Consider the following 12,422-nt stretch of genomic DNA (forward strand, 5'->3'; position numbering starts at 1 on the left):
TTCATAAGGTTAATTTAGGGGTAAATTCTTAGAGAACTGCTATACATTGTGCCCGCTACTATAGGGAAAAAAGTGACAGTTCAATAAAAAGTTTATTTTTTTATCAAAAACAATGAGTTCAGCCTTTGATCCTTCATTAGGGCCATGCACCTTGGTTGGACTGCAAATAGCGACAGACTGTATACTTTTATTTTGCATGTCGGTTAGAATCAGCGTAAGTCATCACATCTCAGTTAGCTGTTTAGTGCGAACCATCCCTCAGGTTTGGCATTAGCGGAGGGTTCTCAGGATATACACTGACTGGTAACAGTGAGCGAAGGGCTGACATGGCTCGTCTGCCCTTTTTATGTGCACATGATCTGGCTCCTCTTAGCTGCCCAGGTGACGGTGAGCCAGCTGAACCTGGTGTTCCACAGCGTGGTGGCTGCTCCCTACCAGTGGGAGTACCCCTACCTGCTCAGTATCATCCCCTCCCTCTTCAGCTTCATGGCCCTGCCCAAAAACAACATCAGCTACCTGGTGATCTCCATGACCAGTGCTGGGCTCTTCTGCATAGCGCAGCTCATCTACGGGGGTATTTAATAATAAATGTGGTAGAAACTCCCACTAGACCAGTGATGGACAACTTTGATAGGGGTGGTGACCACAACAAATCTGAACTCATCAGGAGGGCCGCAATGGCTCCCACACATGCAGCCAGAGCCGGCCCTAGCCTTTTGGGGGCTTTAAGTGGAATTTTCTACCCCAATTTTTAACTCACTACCTAACCCAGGACCGAGTTTGGGAAACGTTATTCTAGAGAAGTATACCCTCTAGTGCCCTCAAATTCTAATCCAGACCTCAAAGCCAGTTCCATTGTTTTTTTTTAAAATTCTTCCCCTCTAATCAGGAGATCTAATTACACCTGCTCTAGTGGAAAAAAGTTGGCCTGTTTACCAAAAGATGTACTGTACCTTCCCAGCTGCAACCAAGAATGTTTTGCATAGAGAAGGGTAGTGCTATTGGTTGACTGGTCCTCACAGTATCCATCCATGTGTATCCAATTTATTCAACCAGTCATACATGATCTATTTTCAAAGAATTTGTGTCATTGTCTTTACTGATCCTGTTGACAACGTGGGTTGTGTTGGAGCCAATGTACAGTACTTTTCCCTTAATTTCAATAGTAAATCATTAACTGGTACCTGCATGTCACTGCAGTCTCTGTAACAGGTGAAGAACAGAGCAGTATAAGACCAACAGACATCCTAATAATGTGCAGTCTGCTTACACTGCATGTCTTTAAACGGCAGAGATGAAGGAGCTATGGATTATGGCTGTCTTTGCTACAGGTAAGACTTGCTCTATATTTGATTTATTCAGGGTGATTTAAGATGTTCAGATGTACACTGAGTGCACAAAACATTAGGAACACCTGCTCTTTCCATGACATAGACTGGCCAGGTGAATCCAGGTGAAAGCTATGATCCCTTATTGATGTAAATTGTTAAATCCACTTCAATCAATGTAGATGAAGGGAAGGAGACAGATTAAATAAGGATGTTTAAGCCTTGAGACAGTTGAGACATGGATTGTGTTTGTGTTCCATTCAGAAGGTGAATGGGCAAGACAAAATATTTAAGTGCCTTTGAACGGGGTATGGTAGTAGGTGCCAGGCGCACCGGTTTGTGTCAAGAATTACAACGCTGCTGGGTTTTTTACGCTCAGCAGTTTCCTGTGTGTATCAAGAATGGTCCACCACCCAAAGGACATCCAGCCAACCATCCAGCCAACTTGACACAACTGTGGGAATCATTGGAGTCAACATTGGCCAGCATCCTTGTGGAATGCTTTCGACACCTTGTAGAGTCCATGCCCTGATGAATTGAGGCTGTTCTGAGGTCAAAGGGGGGTGGGGTGGGGTGTTCCTAATGTTTGGTATACTCAGTGTATGATGCTGTTGTTAAGTTTCTTGTCTGATTGAGAACTGTGTAGGAAAATTGTTTTCACTTACGATGTGCAAAGATGTATGATGCATTTAACTTATCAATAGAGTATATCCAATATATGACCTTAGAGTATTTACAGTTTGGTTTATGAATTTTAAAGTTTGGTTTATAGTAAATGATTGACTGATGTTTTGTCTGTTTGCTGCGAGGGATACAATAACATCAATGAAGACATTGTTTCAGACTTTATTATTATTCAAACACTATTTAGATTTACTGTTAAGCTGTTTACATACTGTGAATAGACTACTGTCAGTTCTCAGATACAGTTTATAACAGAGTTGCTTTTGCTATCAAATGTCTACTGTTTATTGGCAGTGATAATGACTTCTTTCTCTCATAAAGTACAGTAGAAAACATTTCTACACTGGTGAAGACAATGAAACTGGAACAGTCTGGATAATCTCCAAAATGTATAGCAACTGACACTATGTACCCTTGTTTATGTGGTTTACGGAGTGATTTACATTTTTGGGCAGTCTCTTTGCTACAGGGGGATCTCACCACATCCTCTGCCGTTCCAACCACCATTGACATAACTACTCCAACTACTGCTGCCCCGTTAACCCCTGACCCTCCAACTACTGCTGCCCCTTTAACCCCTGACCCTCCAACTACTGCTGCCCCTTTAACCCCTTACCCTCCAACTACTGCTGCCCCTTTAACCCCTTACCCTCCAACTACTGCTGCCCCTTTAACCCCTTACCCTCCAACTACTGCTGCCCCTTCAACCCCTTACCCTCCAACTACTGCTGCCCCTTTAACCCCTTACCCTCCAACTACTGCTGCCCCTTTAACCCCTTACCCTCCAACTACTGCTGCCCCTTTAACCCCTGACCCTGCAACTACTGCTGCCCCTTTAACCCCTGACCCTCCAACTACTGCTGCCCCTTCAACCCCTTACCCTCCAACTACTGCTGCCCCTTTAACCCCTGACCCTCCAACTACTGCTGCCCCTTTAACCCCTGACCCTCCAACTACTGCTGCCCCTTTAACCCCTGACCCTCCAACTACTGCTGCCCCTTTTAACCCCTTACCCTCCAACTACTGCTGCCCCTTTAACCCCTGACCCTCCAACTACTGCTGCCCCTTCAACCCCTTACCCTCCAACTACTGCTGCCCCTTTAACCCCTGACCCTCCAACTACTGCTGCCCCTTTTAACCCCTTACCCTCCAACTACTGCTGCCCCTTTAACCCCTTACCCTCCAACTACTGCTGCCCCTTTAACCCCTTACCCTCCAACTACTGCTGCCCCTTTTAACCCCTTACCCTCCAACTACTGCTGCCCCTTTAACCCCTTACCCTCCAACTACTGCTGCCCCTTTAACCCCTGACCCTCCAACTACTGACACTCCAACTACTGACACTCCAACTACTGACACTCCAACTACTGGTTACCTAAATGCTTCAGGACTTCCAACTACTGGTCACCCTACCTCTATCACTATCACCAGTACCAGTCTCCCTTCTACCACCACAACCGCTCCTTTGGTCTGTATCAATGGTGGTGAGCTGCAGAGTGGAGACTGTATCTGTCCTGATGACCGGAGAGACCTGTTCAGAGGGTACATCCACACACTTACACTATACCCTACCCTGGATCTCACATTCAGACTCCACTCCACAATACCACACTACTATACCTAACCCTAGATCTCACATTCAGACTCCACTCCACAATACTACACTACTATACCTAACCCTGGATCTCACATTCAGACTCCGCTCTACAATACTACACCACTATACCTAACCCTGGATCTCACATTCACAGTACACACCACTACACTACTATACCTAACCCTGGATCTCACATTCACGGTACAGACCACTACACTACTATACCTAACCCTAGATGTCACATTCACAGTCCACAACACTATTCCCTGGATCTCACATTCAGAATGTACATTTCATGTTTGCAGTCATACATTTGGTCCATGTTGAAATGCATTTTACTTCGATAGGGAATTTCTGCAATTCCACCATCACCTATGGATTATCCTTCCCAAGAACAACGGTTGGCTGGTCTGCTTATTCAGAACAACTGTGTGGTGAGGAGACAACCAGTGGTATGTTACTTTTATTCACCTAAAATGACAAAAATGTATTCATCTGTTACAGTCCTAATAAATATTGCATTAGGTAACACAAAATCTTGAGTATCTTTTTGTCTTGGTTCCTCCAGCCGGTTTACCAGAAGCCTCAGCAAGATGTTTGAATGACACTGGCTCTCCGATGTTTGGTCCTCCTCAGGAGCTGCAGTGTGAATTGACCCTCAGTGGCATTCAAGGAAATGTAAGTCAATATTCTTATGATCCTGATTTATGACCTGTCTCGATTTTGCGTTCTTCTTTCTTTGGGTCAGTTACAGTTATCATTATGAGGAGTCGATCTTACAGTTTGAAGATCAGTAACAACTGGCTTTTACCTTCAGCTCATGTATTCTGTTCCTTTATTCTGCTTAACAGTTGATGAGGAACATTCAGTAGTGAGTGCATACATTTTCATACTTTTGCCCTGTGGGAATTGAACCCACAACCTTGGCGTTGCAATTGCCATTCTCTACCAACTGAGCCACATAGTTAGTGTTGCCAATTTTAATATCCCAATGTACTCACAGTTCAGCATGTTGCTGACACTTATACAATGTTCTGTTGAAAAAAATAAAAAATAAAAATCTCTCTCCCTATTCAGATCTCCAGCAGTTCAGGTGATTTAGCACAGCTAGCCTTCAGTACTCAGATCCTGACCTCCCAACCAGAGCGGCTATCAGCTGACAACATCATCACAGCAGCTCAGATAGCTAACACTCTGCTTCAGTCTGTAAATATCACAGAGGTATAACATGTTTTCAAATCAACTCTTGACTATGACATGTTCTGGAGATAAACGTGAGGTTGTTACTGCATTGATTTGAACACTTGAGGGTCATTCCCTGGTTTTGATCATGTTGCAGGACATCGCAGTGGCAGCTGTAACTACCATCAGCCAGCTGCTGAATGCCAGTGGGGAGACTACACAGGAGAGTGATGCTGTCCAGAGGTGTGTGTGTGTGTTTCTACATATGTTTGAGTTTATGTGTGTACGTGTGTCTCTGTGCGTGTCTGCATGGGTGCATGTAAACTAATGTTTTTCTGTGTTTCTCTCCCAGCCTCACGGAGACCCTGGAGGAGTTTTCCCTGGACCAGCAGAGTAACGTGTCCTTGGTGGTTCAGCCCAACCTGGTAGTCCAGTCTGTCCAAGTACCAAGTGACACAGTAGGGATCCAGTTTAGTGCTCTGACTGGTGGGTGGGACTGCTAGTGAACCTACAGTGTGTTTTTTTAAGTGATAATTTATATCTGTGTTGACAGACTAGTTCAACTAGTTGTATCTTATTTTTTATATGTTTCTCGTCTGTTGGTCAATAATGTTTGGTATGGATTTGATTTGTGTACTACAGACAAGTGCAGAAGTAACAATATATTGTTCTGCTTTAAATTGCTAAATCAAATTAATCTCCTCCAGGAAGATCTGGTAATTTTGTGGCCAACAGAATTAATCTCAACACTAATACCTCTGAACTGATAGCTGACAACGGCGTTTCTATCGATGTCCAGATTGTTATCAAATTCCCACCAGGTGAGCCAATGTTGGTATGCAAACATAGTGTATAAACTCAAGCTTCAATTTCCTTGTACCGCTTTCACCGAGAGCGCTTTGTCTCCGAAATCAGGTCAGCAGTGCCAAAAATATTGATTGTCCAATAAAGTTGAGTCACATGAGATACAGTGAGGGGAAAAAGTATTTGATCCCCTGCTGATTTTGTACGTTTGCCCACTTACAAAGAGATGATCAGTCTATAATTTTAATGGTAGGTTTATTTGAACAGTGAGAGACAGAATAACAACAAAAAAATCTAGAAAAACGCATGTCAAAAATGTTATCAATTGATTTGCATTTTAATGAGGGAAATAAGTATTTGACCCCTCTGCAAAACATGACTTAGTACTTGGTGGCAAAACCCTTGTTTATAATCAGAGGTCAGACGTTTCTTGTAGTTGGCCACCAGGTTTGCACAGATCTCAGGAGGGATTTTGTTCCACTCCTCTTTGCAGATCTTCTCCAAGTCATTAAGGTTTCGAGGCTGACGTTTGGCAACTCAAACCTTCAGCTCCCTCCACAGATTTTCTATGGAATTAAGGTCTGGAGACTGGCTAGGCCACTCCAGGACCTTAATGTGCTTCTTCTTGAGCCACTCCTTTGTTGCCTTGGCCGTGTGTTTTGGGTCATTGTCATGCTGGAATACCCATCCACGACCCATTTTCAATGCCCTGGCTGAGGGAAGGAGGTTCTCACCCAAGATTTGACGGTACATGGCCCCGTCCATCGTCCCTTTGATGCGGTGAAGTTGTCCCCTTAGCAGAAAAACACCCCCAAAGCATAATGTTTCCACCTCCATGTTTGACGGTGGGGATGGTGTTCTTGGGGTCATAGGCAGCATTCCTCCTCCTCCAAATACGGTGAGCTCGATTTTGGTCTCATCTGACCACAACACTTTCACCCAGTTCTCCTCTGAATCATTCAGATGTTCATTGGCAAACTTCAGACTGCCCTGTATATGTGCTTTCTTGAGCAGGGGGACCTTGCGGGCGCTGCAGGATTTCAGTCCTTCACGGCGTAGTGTGTTACCAATTGTTTTCTTGGTGACTATGGTCCCAGCTGCCTTGAGATCATTGACAAGATCCTCCTGTGTAGTTCTGGACTGATTCCTCACCGTTCTCATGATCATTGCAACTCCACGAGGTGAGATCTTGCATGGAGCCCCAGGCCGAGGGAGATTGACAGTTCTTTTGTGTTTCTTCCATTTGCGAATAATCGCACCAACTGGTGTCACCTTCTCACCAAGCTGCTTGGCGATGGTCTTGTAGCCCATTCCAGCCTTGTGTAGGTCTACAATCTTGTCCCTGACATCCTTGGAGAGCTCTTTGGTCTTGGCCATGGTGGAGAGTTTTGAATCTGATTGATTGATTGCTTCTGTGGACAGGTGTCTTTTATACAGGTAACAAGCTGAAATTAGGAGCACTCCCTTTAAGAGTGTGCTCCTAATCTCAGCTCGTTACCTGTATAAAAGACACCTGGGAGCCAGAAATCTTTCTGATTGAGAGGGGGTCAAATACTTATTTCCCTCATTAAAATGCAAATCAATTTATAACATTTTTACATGCGTTTTTCTGGATTTTGTTGTTGTTATTCTGTCTCTCACTGTTCAAATAAACCTACCATTAAAATTATAGACTGATCATTTCTTTTTCAGTGGGCAAACGTACAAAATCAAATACTTTTTTCCCTCACTGTATGGATAAGTAAACTAATGAGAAGTAATTGGGCTTCCAATTTGCCTACAAGGCAAAGTCAAGCTACTCATGTATATGAAAAACAATGTCTCTCGCTCTCTCTCTCTCTCTCAATTCAAAGGGTTTTATTTGCATGGGAAACATATGTTTACATTGCCAAAGCAAATATACAATCAAAAAACTAACACTAAACATTACACTCACAAAAGTTTAAAAGGAATAGATACATTTCAAATGTCATTATGGCTACGTATGTAGTGTTATAACGATGTGTCTCTCTCTCTCGCTCACTCTCTCGACTCAGTTTTGCTTAGTAAAAACACAAACCGCTCCATTGGTTTTGTGCTCTACCAAAATGACCGGTTCTTCAGGTCCAGGACTTACACAGCTTCTTCTGGAACCAGCAGAAGGGTCATCTCTGCTAACCTGGGACAAGTGTCTGGGTTACATGTTGAGATGCTCTTCAAGCCTACAGTAAGATTTCTCTTGGAATCAATAAACACATAGTGGTCCAAATTCTCTGGGAAACGTAGTGGGAAGTTTTCCATGATCTAAGTCAGGGGCAGGCAGCACAGTTCCTGGAGTGCTGCAGGTATTGCATGATTTTGTTCCAACTAGTCAATACACCTGACCAACTGAGTTAATTAATCAGATTAATGATTGCTTAAATTCAACACACCTTGTCTTCCAGGTCGGTTAAATCAAAAACATGATGTGCCTGTGGCACTCCAGGACCAGGGCTGCCTACCCTTGATCTAAGTTATCCATTGACGCTTATCCTCCATAAGGACCAAGGAAGCATATTTTGGCCAGTGAACAATATTTTGTATTGTATATAATATGATCTATCATAATTGTAATTTATTCTGTCTCACATTTACTTAATGACCTGTTATACTTCACAAATGACTTCATGATTTTATAAATGAGGAATACTGTGAATGCATGTCTTTTGCTGAAGGATTTACAGTGAGTTTGTTTCTGTTCTCACTTCTCAGGCTGTCTCCAAGGCCTCCCTCTATGACTTTGCCTGCGTGTGGTGGAACTACACTTTGAAAGACTGGAGCACCTCTGGCTGCTCCAAAGTCAACCACTCAGAAGACGGCCTGCGATGTTTCTGTAATCACACCACTAACTTCGCTGTGCTTATGGTGAGTAGCTAGCTGCCTTCATCTCCCTTTAACTGACCACACTCTAACCTAAGGTTTACATCAGCATATCCAGACACATGAGGGAGATTACTTTATACAGTATGACTGTGACAAACTTAGTGTTGAAATTTATTTTTTCTTTCTACAGTCATTCAGGAGGGATTTTAAATACGCTGAAGTTCTAAACTGGATCACCACATTGGGATGCTCCATGTCCATCATAGGGTTGAGTTTAACAATAACATTCCAGATCGCAACCTGGTAAGATCCTAGAGGGTTCCAGAACCAATTCAACCTATACAATAACATTCCAGATGGTGACCCGGTAAGATCCTACAGGGTTCCAGAACCAATTAAACATATACAATAACATTCCAGATGGTGACCCGGTAAGATCCTACAGGGTTCCAGAACCAATTCTAAATATACAATAACATTCCAGATCGTGACCCGGAAAGATCCTACAGGGTTCCAGAACTAATAAAACATATTGGGTGCATCTCAATAGTGTAAAGAAGCCCTTTGTCTGATCCAACACGACTTGATAGGTGAAATCAATATGAAACCCACCAATAATGACCCAACACATCCATAGCTACGCATCTAACTTCCCTAACATAGTGTTGTCTATCACCTATCCCCAGGAAATCACGCAAAACCAACCCAACTGTCCTCTTAGTGAGCGTCTGCGTGTGTCTCCTGATCTTCACCCTCCTCTTCATGTTGGGGGTGGACAACCCTCATAAACAGCTGGAGAAACCTGAAATACAGGAGGACAACATTGTCCCCTCGTCCGACACACACACAGAGCGGGACAGAGGCCCCTGTACTGCAGTCACAGTCCTGCTGCAGTACTTCCTGTTGGGGACGTTCACCTGGAACACGCTGTACGCCACACATGTCTTCCTGATGATCAGAAACAGCCTGGCCACCAGCCCGTCACACTTCACAGCCTATACCGTGGCCATCGGATGGGGTAGGACAGCTTGGAGAAAAATAAAGTATTTAGTTGTTTCAGAAGCTTTGGCTGGCATTAGACCTGGGCTCCTTGAACCAAAACGAATGCTAGGTTATATTTTATTTAGCCTGAAATAGAGCTTCAAAGCAACTTGTATAGTGATGTTCTGTCTTTAGAGGATGTACAGTGGGGAAAAAAAGTATTTAGTCAGCCACCAATTGTGCAAGTTCTCCCACTTAAAAAGATGAGAGAGGCCTGTAATTTTCATCATAGGTACACGTCAACTATGACAGACAAAATGAGAAAAAAAAATCCAGAAAATCACATTGTAGGATTTTTAATGAATTTATTTGCAAATTATGGTGGAAAATAAGTATTTGGTCAATAACAAAAGTTTCTCAATACTTTGTTATATACCCTTTGTTGGCAATGACACAGGTCAAACGTTTTCTGTAAGTCTTCACAAGGTTTTCACAAACTGTTGCTGGTATTTTGGCCCATTCCTCCATGCAGATCTCCTCTAGAGCAGTGATGTTTTGGGGCTGTCGCTGGGCAACACAGACTTTCAACTCCCCTCCAAAGATTTTCTATGGGGTTGAGATCTGGAGACTGGCTAGGCCACTCCAGGACCTTGAAATGCTTCTTACGAAGCCACTCCTTCGTTGCCCGGGCGGTGTGTTTGGGATCATTGTCATGCTGAAAGACCCAGCCACGTTTCATCTTCAATGCCCTTGCTGATGGAAGGAGGTTTTCACTCAAAATCTCACGATACATGGCCCCATTCATTCTTTCCTTTACACGGATCAGTCATCCTGGTCCCTTTGCAGAAAAACAGCCCCAAAGCATGATGTTTCCACCCCCATGCTCCACAGTAGGTATGGTGTTCTTTGGATGCAAATCAGCATTCTTTGTCCTCCAAACACGACAAGTTGAGTTTTTACCAAAAAGTTATATTTTGGTTTCATCTGACCATATGACATTCTCCCAATCCTCTTCTGGATCATCCAAATGCACTCTAGCAAACTTCAGACGGGCCTGGACATGTACTGGCTTAAGCAGGGGGACACGTCTTGCACTGCAGGATTTGAGTCCCTGGCGGCATAGTGTGTTACTGATGGTAGGCTTTGTTACTTTGGTCCCAGCTCTCTGCAGGTCATTCACTAGGTCCCCCGTGTTGTTCTGGGATTTTTGCTCACCGTTCTTGTGATCATTTTGACCCCACAGGGTGAGATCTTGCGTGGAGCCCCAGATCGAGGGAGATTATCAGTGGTCTTGTATGTCTTCCATTTCCTAATAATTGCTCCCACAGTTGATTTCTTCAAACCAAGCTGCTTACCTATTGCAGATTCAGTCTTCCCAGCCTGGTGCAGGTCTACAATTTTGTTTCTGGTGTCCTTTGACAGCTCTTTGGTCTTGGCCATAGTGGAGTTTGGAGTGTGACTGTTTGAGGTTGTGGACAGGTGTCTTTTATACTGATAACAAGTTCAAACAGGTGCCATTAATACAGGTAACGAGTGGGGGACAGAGGAGCCTCTTAAACAAGAAGTTACAGGTCTGTGAGAGCCAGAAATCTTGCTTGTTTGTAGGTGACCAAATACTTATTTTCCACCATAATTTGCAAATAAATTCATTAAAAATCCTACAATGTGATTTTCTGGATTTTTTTTCTCAATTTGTCTGTCATAGTTGACGTGTACCTATGATGAAAATTACAGGCCTCTCTCATCTTTTTAAGTGGGAGAACTTGCACAATTGGTGGCTGACTAAATACTTTTTTTCCCCACTGTATGTGTAGTATATAATCTGTATATGTCTGCATGCTAATCTACCAGGACATAACAACAACATTCTCTGTCCTTTAGGACTGCCTGCGGTTGTGGTGGCCCTCACATTAGGAATTAGTTACAGAGTGGATAATCCACTGGGTTACAGGCAGGAGGAATTGTGAGTCAATACTATACTATTTCTGTACTACTTATCTGTACTCTATTGTGCTGTACTGTACTATACTGTACTATACTACCACAACTACACCTGAGTACTGTGCTTTGCTGTACTGCAATTTACTTCCTCTTCAGTGGTTCTCATAATAGGTTCAATTTAAATTAAAGTGGGGCAATTGCTTTATAAAATTGTAAAACTTATGCTGTAAAAGGTTATCCTGATCAATGTTCATGTGCATGTTTATAATGCATGCTAATAATTGGCCAAGAGCCATATAAAAAGTTAAACATTGTGTTGAAAGGTTTCTTGTTTACTTATGCCACCCACCATGTTTACTTTATACCATGTTATTCAAATCACTGGCGTCCTGTTTTGTCTGTCACATAGTCCCACTCTCTAACTCATTCATTTGACCTCTCAGTTGCTGGCTTGCTGCCCTCGATCCAAAGGGGAACTTTGACTTCAAGCTGCCAATGTTTTGGGGGTTCCTGATCCCTGTGGCGTTCATGCTCATCTTCAACATGGTGGTGTTGGTATATTTTGCAGTTACCACATCCAAGACCAACCCACATATAACCAGGTAACATTAATGGGGGTGTTGTGGGGGCACAAAGTAGCAAGTTGTAGTCATAAAGATCAGTCTTAATTTAAATGCCTACTAATGAGCTTGTTCATTTCAAATTGTCTTTCAATGAAAAGCTTGTTATAAATAAAATGTATTATTATTTTATTATTATTAATTCAGTCATTAGGAACCAATTCATACTATTTAATGAGCACCATGCTCTAACCCACTCAGTCATTGGAAGCATACTGTTATTTTACCACAGCATTACAGCAGTCTATGACAGCAATCTAAGCATGTTGGTTATATTTCCCAGTACAAGACACACATCGATGAAGAAGAAGTTCCTCAGTAGCTTTTCTCTGGCTGTGGTGCTCGGTCTCTCCTGGATCCTGGGCTATCTGTTGCTCATTACACAGAACCAGACCATGTACACCATACTCAACATCTCCTTCTGTGTACTCACCACCACTCAGG

The 12,422-nt window shown here is 43.1% G+C and overlaps 1 protein-coding gene and 2 long non-coding RNA genes across 3 annotated transcripts in view; all 3 read left to right on the forward strand.

Moving 5' to 3' along the window:
- Window positions 1-3,985: 3,985 nt before the first annotated feature.
- Window positions 3,986-4,804, forward strand: LOC123486244. Its single transcript, XR_006659304.1, has 3 exons — window positions 3,986-4,061; window positions 4,178-4,287; window positions 4,687-4,804. It is a non-coding gene; the product is annotated as an uncharacterized LOC123486244 (long non-coding RNA).
- A 357-nt stretch (window positions 4,805-5,161) lies between these two features.
- Window positions 5,162-12,422, forward strand: part of LOC121547839 (adhesion G-protein coupled receptor G7-like) — an 89,617-nt gene continuing 82,356 nt past the window's right edge. Inside the window, exon 1 of the mRNA XM_045217506.1 lies at window positions 5,162-5,277. The gene's annotated coding sequence lies outside the window, so the exon portion shown is untranslated. The remainder of the gene's footprint in view (window positions 5,278-12,422) is intronic.
- Window positions 8,358-11,332, forward strand: LOC123486241. Its single transcript, XR_006659301.1, has 3 exons — window positions 8,358-8,478; window positions 8,627-9,454; window positions 11,299-11,332. It is a non-coding gene; the product is annotated as an uncharacterized LOC123486241 (long non-coding RNA).

This window comes from Coregonus clupeaformis, unplaced genomic scaffold (genome assembly GCF_020615455.1).
Source record: "Coregonus clupeaformis isolate EN_2021a unplaced genomic scaffold, ASM2061545v1 scaf1085, whole genome shotgun sequence".
In the NCBI taxonomy this organism is placed as follows: Eukaryota; Metazoa; Chordata; class Actinopteri; order Salmoniformes; family Salmonidae; genus Coregonus; species Coregonus clupeaformis.